Source organism: Marmota marmota, unplaced genomic scaffold (genome assembly GCF_001458135.2).
Source record: "Marmota marmota marmota unplaced genomic scaffold, marMar, whole genome shotgun sequence".
Lineage (NCBI taxonomy): Eukaryota > Metazoa > Chordata > Mammalia > Rodentia > Sciuridae > Marmota > Marmota marmota.
This window is the reverse complement of record NW_026000141.1, coordinates 899,141-911,118: the sequence shown is the minus strand read 5'-3', so window position 1 is coordinate 911,118 and position 11,978 is coordinate 899,141.

The window sequence follows — 11,978 nt, the reverse complement described above, 5'->3', positions numbered from 1 at the left end:
CTCTGTGCGGTCTTGGGCGCCGAGGGCCGGCGGCTGCTGTGCGGCTCGCGGAGCAAGAGCGGGCGCCCATGCCCCACGGCCTCCCGGGCGTGGCCGTTAGGATCAGGCTGCTCTCCTCCTTCAGTCCGCTTCCTGCCCGCCGAGCCTCGAGTTGGCGGATGGTCATTGCCCTCCAGCTTGTCCCGCTGGCGGTCACTGCGTCTGGGGCGCTTGTCGGTTAATTCGTCCGATTGTCCTGGGTTTGTGGCCCCGCGGCAGGTGCCGAGTACGGAAACAGGGCGCGGGGGTCTGCGGGCTCGGTGGGGAGCCGGCGGCGGGTCAGTGTAGGCGTGCTGCAGCGCCGCAGAGCTGCAGAGCTGTCGTGTTTCCCTGTGGTGGCGTCGGGCTTCCCACCCAATGCTTCTGCCCATTTTCATTTCTCATTTCGAGCAAGGTCTAGCTGAGTTGCCCAGACTGGCCTCCAACTTGCAGTCCTCCTGCCTCATCCGCACCTGTAGCGGGGATGACAGGCACGCACCATCAGCCCAGCGGAAAAGAGGTTTGTGAATGGAGTTTGGGAAGGTGAATGTGCTGGACGAGGACTGACCGCCAGTTCGTGAAGGGAGCCACGTGTACACATTTGAGAAGCTTCAGATGAGCTGCTGTGTTGGTGAAATTTGGGCTCTTTAGGATTGCTGGAATGAAGAGTTGTGGGGCTTAATGGTGGTGGTGGAAGTGTGTTTTAAGAAGTGAGGCCGGATGTGGTGGTGTACGCCTGGGAAGCAGAGGCAGGAGCATTACAAGTTGGAGGCCAGCCTCCGCAATTTAACAAGATGCTGTCTTAAAAGGAAAAAAAAAAAAAAAAAAAAAAAAAGGCTGGGGTGTGACTCAGTGGTAAAGCACCCTTGGGTTTAATCCCCAGAACCAAAAAAAAAAAAGCCAGAGCCATAGGTAGGGAACACATCATAGAAGACTTTGTGAACCCCATTAAGAAGTTAGTTGGCTTTCATCCTGTAGGGGAGGTAGATTGCATTGTAGAGTTTCTCAGAGGATTTTTTTTTTTTTGACCTGGAAAAAGTTTTTAAATTATGAGACTAGAGTTACATAATTTATTTGGTAAGAACTTTAGTGAAAAAAAAATGAACAATATGAGAGAAAATGTACTTAAGGGAAGTAGGGAAATGAAAACTCTAAAAAAAAAAAAAATTAAAATGCTGCAAATAAGGATTGATACATTTTACCAATGAATCTTGTGTACTATTCTATAACATACTTCTATGTTCAAAATTATACTACACACTAAATTTTGCACACACATACAGGCACAGTATATATAAGATTATGTCATAATTTGTGAGAGATGGCTACAGATACAAAAAATTTAAAATACAGAAAAATTAAATGTAACAAGAAGAGATATTTAATCAAGAGAAACATGTTGCGTTCACATCTTCATGCTGAAACAGTCCCTACATCCACTCCAGGGTGCATTTTCATTATCCCTGAATAGACAAAAAAGGTTCCTTGCTGAAGAGATTGCCTGACTAATTCCAGTGAAAAAGCAGGCTGAAGAAGGGAATCACAAGTTCCCAACTCAACCTCAGCAACACAGTGAGGACCTAAGCAATTCAGTGAGACCATGTTTAAATATTTGAAAAAAATATTAAAAAGAACTCGGATGTGACTCTGTTGCAGTAATTCACATGCAGGTCAGCATGGGAAAAGAAAGAAGAAGCAGAGCAAGCAAAGCAGCAGCAGAAAAAAAAAGTCCTTTATTGTGTACAAGCAATCTTTTTATAGTATTGTGAACAAAGAAGGCAGCCTTCCAACAGCAATAAATCAGGTCTTTCAGCTAATTAAACATAGCACACAGAAGTTTTACTTTCTGATCAGAAGTGACCCGCTTCTCATGGCTAATCTACTCTGAGCTCTGCTCTTGTTAAGAACAGATAATAAAATTTTTCTTAGCGCCCTCCTAGCCCACTTGGCAGAACATCCCGTTTGCAGGCAAGTCCTCCCAAGGACAGCAGACACCTCGTTTTCAAGCATGTCCACTGTTACCTTATCTAAACCTTGAAGGAGCCTCTCGTTTGCGAGCAGGCCCTCCCAAGGACAGTAGACACCTCGTTTTCAAGCATGTCCGCTGTTACCTATCTATGCCTTGACAGAATATCCCGTTCGCAGGCAAACTCCATCAAGGACAGTAATAGTAACACAGTCACATCTGATTCTCTACATCTCCCTCCTTTTGTTTTTGTAAATGAGCCATAGCAGAAGCGATAAGAGAGGTTTCATGTTTCAGTTGGAAGACTATATGCAAAACAAAACACAAAACAAAAATTATTACAGTGTTACCTAAAGAAGCTGACAACAAGGTAGAGAAATGACTTAAAGGATTTAAATTAGCAATACTTGAAGACAATTTTTGTAAAATGTCAGATCCTGTTAGTTCAGGTAATGTCTTATTAAAGGTGTCCATAATAGTTTTTTCCAAATTCATAATTTCTAAAGTTAAATTTTGATGTCCATTTAACCGTCTTTTAACAGTTTCCCAGGAATCACTGGTATTATATGGCACAGGAGTCACACAAATATGAGAAGAATTCCAGTCACACTTCAGAACACTTCTGGTAGCCAAGATAGTCACTTGATCACCAAGCCAGGAAACGGTGTGTTGTAAATTGATCACATCTGTAGCCAATTGAGAGTCTAAGTCCTTTTGTTGTTGCTATAATAAATGAGCATCTTGATGCCATGTTCTCACTAAATCCGCAGTTTGAATGCCTTGATGTAAAGCAACGCCAGCTACTGCAGCAGTGGCAGTTACAGAAGCAACTGCAAGGATTGAAGCTATAACTATTCCTATTAATCATCGAGAGCAATGTAACAAAACTTGAACAGCATTGTACAAATGAGTAACAAACAGTGAATCAGACGAAGTCGAGTCAAATTAACAGGCACCCACAATTCTGTGCAAGCTTTCACAATAACTAAAGAATAATTATTAATTTCTATTAATTCCCAATTCTATTTACACATTGAGTAAGATAACAGTCTATACATGATATTGTTCCCCAAGTTACATTTCATTCCCAGTTTCCAATCATAAGAGAATAAGGGAATTTAACACATGCAGAAGCAAAATAAGTCAGATTATTATGTAGATGTATTTCAAAAGGAGAGGAATGAGATAAGTCTTAACAAGAAATTTCCAGTCCATACAGTGAGTTTCCCAGATACTGCGCATAATTTCCATATATCCCCTTGAATATTGGAAAACTTTATATGCTGTAACATTGGAGGGACCAAAGCATAATGTTGCATTTTAATTGTCTCATTACCCCAAGCATTTATTGTCCCATTTGTCAATGCCATCTTAAAGTACGATTTGACCAACTTTCTATAAATTCAGAATGATCAGGACTCCAATCAACTATAGTGATATTTTGATATTTGACTACTGTTTTAGGGTGATGATCACAGCATTTTTCCCACTCTAAATGAGTTTAAAAGGTTTCAAAATATTTAGCTGAACATAAAGGAAGATGAATTCTGACAAAGCATTCTTCAGATGATAGTGATTATTGATTAACATACATACTAGAGGTATTAAATCCTCGGGAAGATATCATGACAGTAAAAACAGCAGTAGAATAACTATGATAATTAACTCCCCAAGTATTATAGGAATGAGAGTCATTATGTGCTATAAGAGGCAAACAGAAAGAACGAGCCCCTGTACACAATGGGACTCCTTCAATAGCTACAGTTATATTTGAAATATTTTACAGATTTTTATGGAATGGAATATCTTCAATTCCCCCACATACAGAAGGGGGGAAAATTAGTATTATTAGTACACACACGAACTTCAGGTTCTCCCCAGGAAACACTGCGCACCAAAGGAGGGTTAGGAACATAGGCCCAATAAACAAAAGAATGAGCAGAAACTATACTTACCTGGCAATTAATAACTGCAAGCATAGTTAAAAAAAGATTAACAGGATTTAAAGGCCAATTTGCCTTTTGAAGGGTTTTTTCAGCTTCTTGAGTCAACTTTTTCATCTGTCCCCATGTTGGGGGGGTCTGCTGTTCTCTGCATTGCCAGCTCCTGAAATTGTCTGACAAATGGGTCGCTCATTCTGCAATTTGATAAGTCTTGAAGGTACCCAGAAAGGTGTTTTACTTGTAGAAATATGAGCAAACCCCCTTCCCATGTGGTGCAACAACCCAGAAATCTATTCTTTATTTTCATCCCTGTACCATATAGGTATTTCCGATTTTAGAAATAATGGTTGAGATTTAAATGTAGAGAAATGTTGCTGAGCTGCAGGAACCTTGGAAGCTGACCAGACATTTAAAAAATTTAAAGTTAGTAAAGTTTTATGAAGTATATTTTGAGGTGTGTAAGCCATAGCCATATCCCCCCTTTTTATTTTTAGTGTATATTCTCTTAACGTACAATTTGCCCTTTCTATAATAGCTTGACCATGACTGTTATAAGGTATGCCAAATGTATGTGTAATGTCATATTTTTGTAAAAATGAATGTAATTTTTGTGAGGTATATGCAGGTGCATTGTCAGTTTTAAGTTCTCTAGGAATTCCCATGATAGCAAAACAAGATAATAAATGAGAAATGACTGCATCAGCTTTTTCTGAAGATAATGCTGTGCCCATTGAAAATGAGTATGAGTGTCAATAGTATGATGTACATATCTTAGTCTTCCAAATGACTGAATTATAACAACATCCATTTGCCAAAGGCCATTAGGATGGAGTCCCCGTGGATTAACACCAGGAGGACAATAAGGAATATTAAAAGGAGCACATGATGAACAATAGCTATAATTTCACGTGCTTGTTTTTGAGTTATATTGTATTTTTTGTAAAGACCTTTAGTGTTTGTATGATGTAAAGCATGTTCTAGATGAGCCTTTTGTAAGGGGAATAATAGCTGATCAATATTTTGATTTCCTCTAGATAATGATCCTGGCAGTGTAGAATGTGCTCTAATATGAGTAAAATATACTGAAATAGTTCTCTGTAACAATAATCTTTGTGTAAAAGCAAATAGTTTTTCAATAACAGTTTTTGGATTAATAGCAAGGCTAACTGAAGGTAAATGTGTGCACACCAAAACTGCATACTGAGAGTCAGAAACAATATTAAGAGGAACATTTGAAAAATCTAATAAAGCTAAGGTAATAGCCCATAATTCAGCAGGTTGTACAGAGGAAAACTCATGAGGATATACTTTAGAAGCTATAGGAGTCCGATATCCTGCTGAAGTTTTGTTAGCATCAGTAAAAACAGTAATACCGGAAAGAGGAATCGAAGAAATAGGGTTTACTAATATCATAGAATGTTTTCTAAAAAATTCAAAGACTTTAGATTTAGGATATTGAGTAGTTAAAGCTCCAGAATAACCAGCTAGAGCAATTTGCCAATTATCATTTAATTGTAAATTGTAATAAATTTGTTGCTGAGTTATTTGAGTAATAATTTGATTTGGCTCTCTACCACTCAATTGTAACAATCTAGATCTACCTTTAATTATTAAAAAGGCTAGTTTATCCATATATGTAGTTAATCGTTTATTATACTTATTAGGTAAAAAAAATCCATTCTATTATATGATCATTTTGAGTTAGTACTCCAGACGGGGAGTGAGGAGTATGGAAGAGAATTAGTTGTACAGATTTTTCTAAGTCTATATAAGACAAATATCCTTCATTTAAACGTTGTTCAACTAAAGTTAACTCTTGTAATGCTTGTTTAGTTAAAGTTCTAGGACTATGTAGTTCAGAATTACCTTCTAAAGTAGCAAATAAATGTTGCAATTGATAAGTAGGGATTTCTATGGTTGAACGAATCCAATTGAAATCTCCCAGTAATTTTTGAAAATCATTAAGAGTCTTTAAATTATCTTTTCTTATTTGAACCTTTTGAGGCTTAATTTTTTGTTTATCCAAACAAATCCTAAATATGAATAAGGAAAATCAATTTGCACTTTCTCTGGAGCTATTTGTAATCCAAATTTAGATAAACCTTTTAGAACTGCTTTATAAAAACGGTCACGTTCAATGTTAGTAGGGGCTGCTAATAAAAGATCATCCATATAATGATATAAAATATAATGAGGGAATTGTTGTCGAGCTGGTTCTAAGGCTCTGGCAACAAATTCCTGACATAAGGTAGGACTATTAATCATGACTTGAGGTAACACAGTCCATTGATAACGTTTAGCAGGTTGATGATTATTATATTCAGGTATTGTAAAAGCAAATTTTTCTTTATCCTTAGGTTGGAGAGGGATTGTAAAAACCAATCTTTTAAATCAATAACAGAAATTGACCATTTATTTGGAATCATAGCAGGAGAGGGAAGTCCTAATTGTAATCCTCCCATAGGTTTAATACATATATTAATTTCCCTTAAATCTGTCAATAAACGCCATTTTCCAGACTTTTTCTTAACAACAAATTCAGGGAATTCCAAGGTGATGTGGAATATTCAATATGTCCCGCCTGTAATTGTTCAGTAACTAATTGTTTTAATGCCTTGAGCTTTTCTTTTTTTAAAGGCCACTGCTCAATCCATTTAGGAGTACTGGTTAACCAGGTTAATGGCATAGCTCGAGGGGACTGAACAGTGGCTACAAGTTTTTTGAAGGAATATTAATGTGTGCTCCAAGCTGAGATAAAATATCATGGCCCCAAATATTAATTGGAACATTGGTTATGTAAAAGCCTGTTAAAAATCCAATATTTTCTAAGGTATGACATGATAAAGGGCCAGAACTGACCCACACATCTGTTATTGCCCCTAATCCATTTAATGTTATTTGACATTTTTGTTTAGGCCATTCTTGTGGCCATTGTCTTATAGAGATAACTGAGACATCAGCTCCAGTATCTATTAACCCTTCAAAATATTTTCCTTGAATAATTAGAGTTAAAGAGGGTCTCTGATCAGTAATTAAGGTTTCCCAAAATATATATATATTTTTCTGTATTATTAAATCCTCCAGTCCTTGATTGATTTTTAGAAGGAAATTGAAAAAAAGGTAACAGCAAAATCTGCGCTATTTGTTCTCCACTGATCAAAAAAAGGGTTTGAGTAGAATATGCCATGATGAAAATTTCATCTGTAAAATCAGGATCAACAATGCCAGGAATAACATGAATGCCTCTTAAGGCAGAACTACTATGTCCAACAATTAATCCAAAACTCTTAGAGGGAAGAGGTCCCAAAACACCAGACTTTATTTTGTAAATTCCACCTCCAGGAGATATCAAGACATTTTTATTAATTGGTAAATCAACAGCAGCACTTTGTTGAGTAGCTGCATAAAGATTATCAATAGTTAACTTAGTACTATCCTGGGGTTGTTTGGTGGGTGACCCAACTTGGGAGTCACAGATGCCCGAAACAAATGAGAAATGATCCCCGGTATTGTTTATGGGCCCCAGGGATGACAGCCCATTGAGTAGTTTCCCGGAAGGGGGCAAAGGGTTTCCATCTTTATCTGTCTTAGAATGACATTCATTTGTCCAGTGTTTGCCTCGTTTACATCGTCAGCAAACTTCAGTAGGTGTCCTTTTTGCACTGGAAGATATACTATTGTTACTATTGTTACCTTTTTTCTTACAATCCTTTTTAAAATGACCTGTTTTTCCACAATTGAAACAAGTTCCTGGTTTATTGGGTTTAAGGGCTCCAGCCATGGCTGCAGCAAAAACAGAAGCTTGATGTTCAATTCCTCCCACTCCAGCACAAGCTCTCACATATTCACTTAATGAGGCATTTTGCCCTTTTAATGCCCCCAAAATATGCTTACATTCAGGATTTGCATTTTCAAATGCTAATGTTTCCAATAATACCTTTGCTATTTGATCTTGACCTACTGCCCTCATTACAGCAGTATGCAGTCTCGCAAGAAAATCAGTATAAGGTTCAGTAGCCCCTTGTACAGTTTTAGTAAAGGAAGGTTGTGCTTGACCAGTGGGTATCACATGTCTCCAAGCTCTTAAGAAAACCTGTTGAACTTGTTGAAGATCTGGATCTGTATATTGAGCCTGCTCTCTATAGGCACCGTAATTACCCTCCCCCATTAACTTATCCTCCATAGGTCCCGGGGGGGATTTTGAGCCTCATTCTCTCGAGCTTGTTTTCTTGCCTCATCTTCCCACCAACTTCTCAATTGTAACCACTGAGATCCCTCCAAAACTGTTTTGGCTAATGCCTCCCAATCCAAAGGAATAAGTAGTTTAGAAGTTCCCAAATTTTCTAACATACCTAACACAAAAGGAGACTGAGGGCCATATTGAGAGACTGCAGCTTTTAAATCCTTAATAAACTTGTATTCCACTGCAGTATAGTGAACATCAATCATTTGGGGATTTTGAAGGTTTTGTTGTCTAGTTATAGGAAACAAATGTGGTGGATCAACAAAACCACCAGGGGGATCTGCAAGATCATCATCATCATGTAAGAGGAAATGAAAAACGTTGTTGTTCTCTACCCACATCAACTCTATACCTTGTCATTGGAAAGAGAGAAGCATTAGAAGGAGTAGTAGGTTTAAGAGAGGACCTTTGCTTTTTTAATTTCATTGTTTCCACAAAGGCCTCCATAATTTCTTTCATACTGGAGTCACTATCTGAACTTTCTGAATCTTCCTCATCACCCAGATCTGATTTAGGAGAATCATCTATAGTATCACAAATATCTTCCTTGGGCACCATTTTGTTAACCTTATTATCAGATTTTGATGTATTAACTTGACTTCCACAAAGAGAGCCCTTTTCATTATTGCTTTCTAGTAATTGTAATGCCTGAGTAATAGCACTACACAATGTCCAAATCTTCAAAGAAATAACATTTCCAGCCTGATGCTGCTTACGGAGCTCTTTCTGAACCAATTTCCATTCCCCTAAATTTAACTGGACCTTAGTTTGATCCTGGAACCAGTGACAATGACATTCTATAATTTTAAATAACTCCTTGAGTCTCTTATGACATGTTTTCACACCTATGGAATATAATAATCCTTGTAGTAACTCCACATATTGTTCCTTTAAGGACTGGGAGTTTCCCATGTTAGTTCTGAAAGTCCCCCTAAAGTCTCTTTCAACCTGGGGCGATACCTTTCGGTATTTTGTTAGTTCTGGAAGTCCCCCCAAAGTCTCTTTCAACCTGGGGCGATACCCTTTTGATATTTTGTTAGTTCCGAAAGTCCCCCTTTCGTTTTCTTAACCTGGGGTGCTTACCCTTTCAGTGCTGGATCCTGCCGACTACGCCAAATGTTGCAGTAATTCACGTGTAGTTCAGCATGGGAAAAGAAAGAAGGAGCAGAGCAAGCAAAGCAGCAGCAGAAAAAAAGTCCTTTATTGTGTACAAGCAATCTTTTTATAGTATTGTGAACGAAGAAGGCAGCCTTCCAACATCAATAAATCAGGTCTTTCAGCTAATTAAACATAGCACACAGAAGTTTTACTTTCTAATCAGAAGTGACCCGCTTCTCATGGCTAATCTACTCTTGGCCTGGAGTATGCTGAGCTCTGCTCTTATTAAGAACAGATAATAAAAATTTTCTCAGCGCCCTCCTAGCCCACTTGGCAGAACATCCCGCTTGCAGGCAAGTCCTCCCAAGGACAGCAGACACCTCGTTTTCAAGCATGTCCGCTGTTACCTATCTGTGCCTTGACAGAATATTCCGTTTGCAGGCAAACTCCATCAAGGACAGTAATAGTAATGCAGTCACATCTGATTCTCTACATGACTCAGTGGTTAAGTGTCTCTGGCCTTAATTCCTGGTACCAAAACAAGTAAAATAGAATAAAGTAAAAAATTCCCTCAAGTTTGATGAGTAAGTCTAAAACAACTGAAAATCTCATGACATTTTTGTATACAAGGCTTTTCTCCAGAGTGAGTTCTCCCATGATACTCAAAAAGAACCTGGAAAGGTGAAAGTGTTACCACATTGTTTAAAGAGCAGAAAGGTTTTCCATGATATGAATCCTTTTAAGTCTTTGGAGGAAACCGTGAAAGATGAATACTGCCCCGCATGGCTTATCCACAAGATTTTATACAGTATGAGTCCTTTCATACAACTAAACAAAACTGGAACACCTAAGCCCTTTGTATTTCTTACTTGCATACAATTTATTCAATTTGACATGAATCTTTCAAGAAGAATCTTCCCAGTCCTAAGAAAAAAGTGGGAAAATTAGAAGACTTCCCACATTTCTCACATTCTCAGGGCTTCTCTCCATAATTATTTTAATATATGAGAAGGAAAGCAGGGGTGGGATGGGAAGCTGACAGGATGTATCCAATCCTTCACATTCTGAAAATTTGTTTTCCAGTGTGAGTGAAATAGCTTTGAAGGCACCAGGGAAAATGGAATGATTTTCCAAATTTTTTTTCCATTTAAAGCATTATTCAGTTAGATGTGGTGGTGTATGCCCTTAATCCCAGAGACTCAGGGAGCTGAGGCAGAAGGATCACAAATGTGAAGCCAGAATCAGCAACTTAGGAAGACACTAAGGAACTCTGCAAGTTTCTGTCTCAAAATAAAAAGGAAAAGGGATGTGGCTCAGTGGTAGAGGAACACCAGACTAAATCCCAAGTACAATAGATAGATAGATAGATTGATTTATTGATTCGGACATGTGAGTACTGAAAGAACGATAAAGGCTTGCCGTCAGAGAAAATGCCCGTTTATTGAGGAACAGCTCTGCATATTTATAGAGCCGGGGTCCGTTTGACAGTTATGACAGTTTAATAGTTGAACGGTTTGACAGTTGTGCATGTGCAAAAGGGTCAGATATTTTGGATGTGTTTTCCTGTCTATGATCCTTCTTTGGTTCTTTTAAAACCAAAGAAGTTTAAATAAGGTGTTTTTTGGCTGTTCTTTTGGGGTCTGGAATGGGCCAGATCTTGCTTCACTACCGGAGGCTCCTGCCTCTGTCTGTACCATGAAGGCTGGCCTCGCCAGGAGGCTTTTTCCTGCCCTGATCCCATCTCTCGTGGGGCTGGACGTGCCTTGTGTTCTGGTGCATTTTCTCTCATGTTCACATGCTGCGTGTTGTTCAGATTGTTTCTGGGTAAGCCTCCGCTGGATCCTCTCTCTCCATCTAAATCCTGTCTCTTCCTGGCTTGGGCTCTTCACTTTGTTAATGTCCTCCCACCCCATCTGATTGGATGGCTAGGCCCCTCTCTCCTTCGTGGACATGTTTGTGTATTTCTCCTGGGAGGAGTGGCAGCTGTTGGAATTAGTGCAAAAGTGCCTGTACTGGAGCGTGATGTTGGAGAACTACTGCAACCTGGTGTCCCTGGGTAGGTTCCACTTCCTGAGGGGAGTGAGTATAGACCTGAGGCCACCTCTCCTACTGCTCTGAGGAACTCTCTGTGTTGTTGGCTTCACTTAGAGCTTTCCTTAGTTAATCTCAGTTTATTGGTTGAATGATCTTTGCCTGAGTGCATGGTTTTCTCTTCACAGGGTATCCACACTCTACACCTGGTGTTGTCTTCAGGTTAGAACAAAGGGCAGAGCTGTGTGTGGTGCAGACCTAGAGCCTGAGTCAAGGCCACCCAGGTCAGTGATGGAGGTGATGTGCTCTCTCCTCTCTCTCAGAGCTGGTGTGAGTCTCCATGTGACTCACCCTCTTGTCTATACAGTTTTGGTCTCCTTCACAGTCATGCATTTAATTAATCTCCTCCTTGGCATCCTCCATTCCCTTCTTGCTTGATTGATGATATTCTCGCTTTATTACTCATGTAAGCAAGGGTTCCTCTCCCCCGCTCACTGGCGTGGCTTCCTCTCTGTCCTTTATATATGCATGCATACTTGTGTATATATATATATATATGCACACACAGTTTATGCTTAAATTCAACAGGTGCAGTTCCAACTTTTTCTCTTTGTAAACTGTTGGGGAATCTTCGCCTTCTAGGTTGGCCTTGCTGGTTGCCTTAACATGCTCCTTTCAC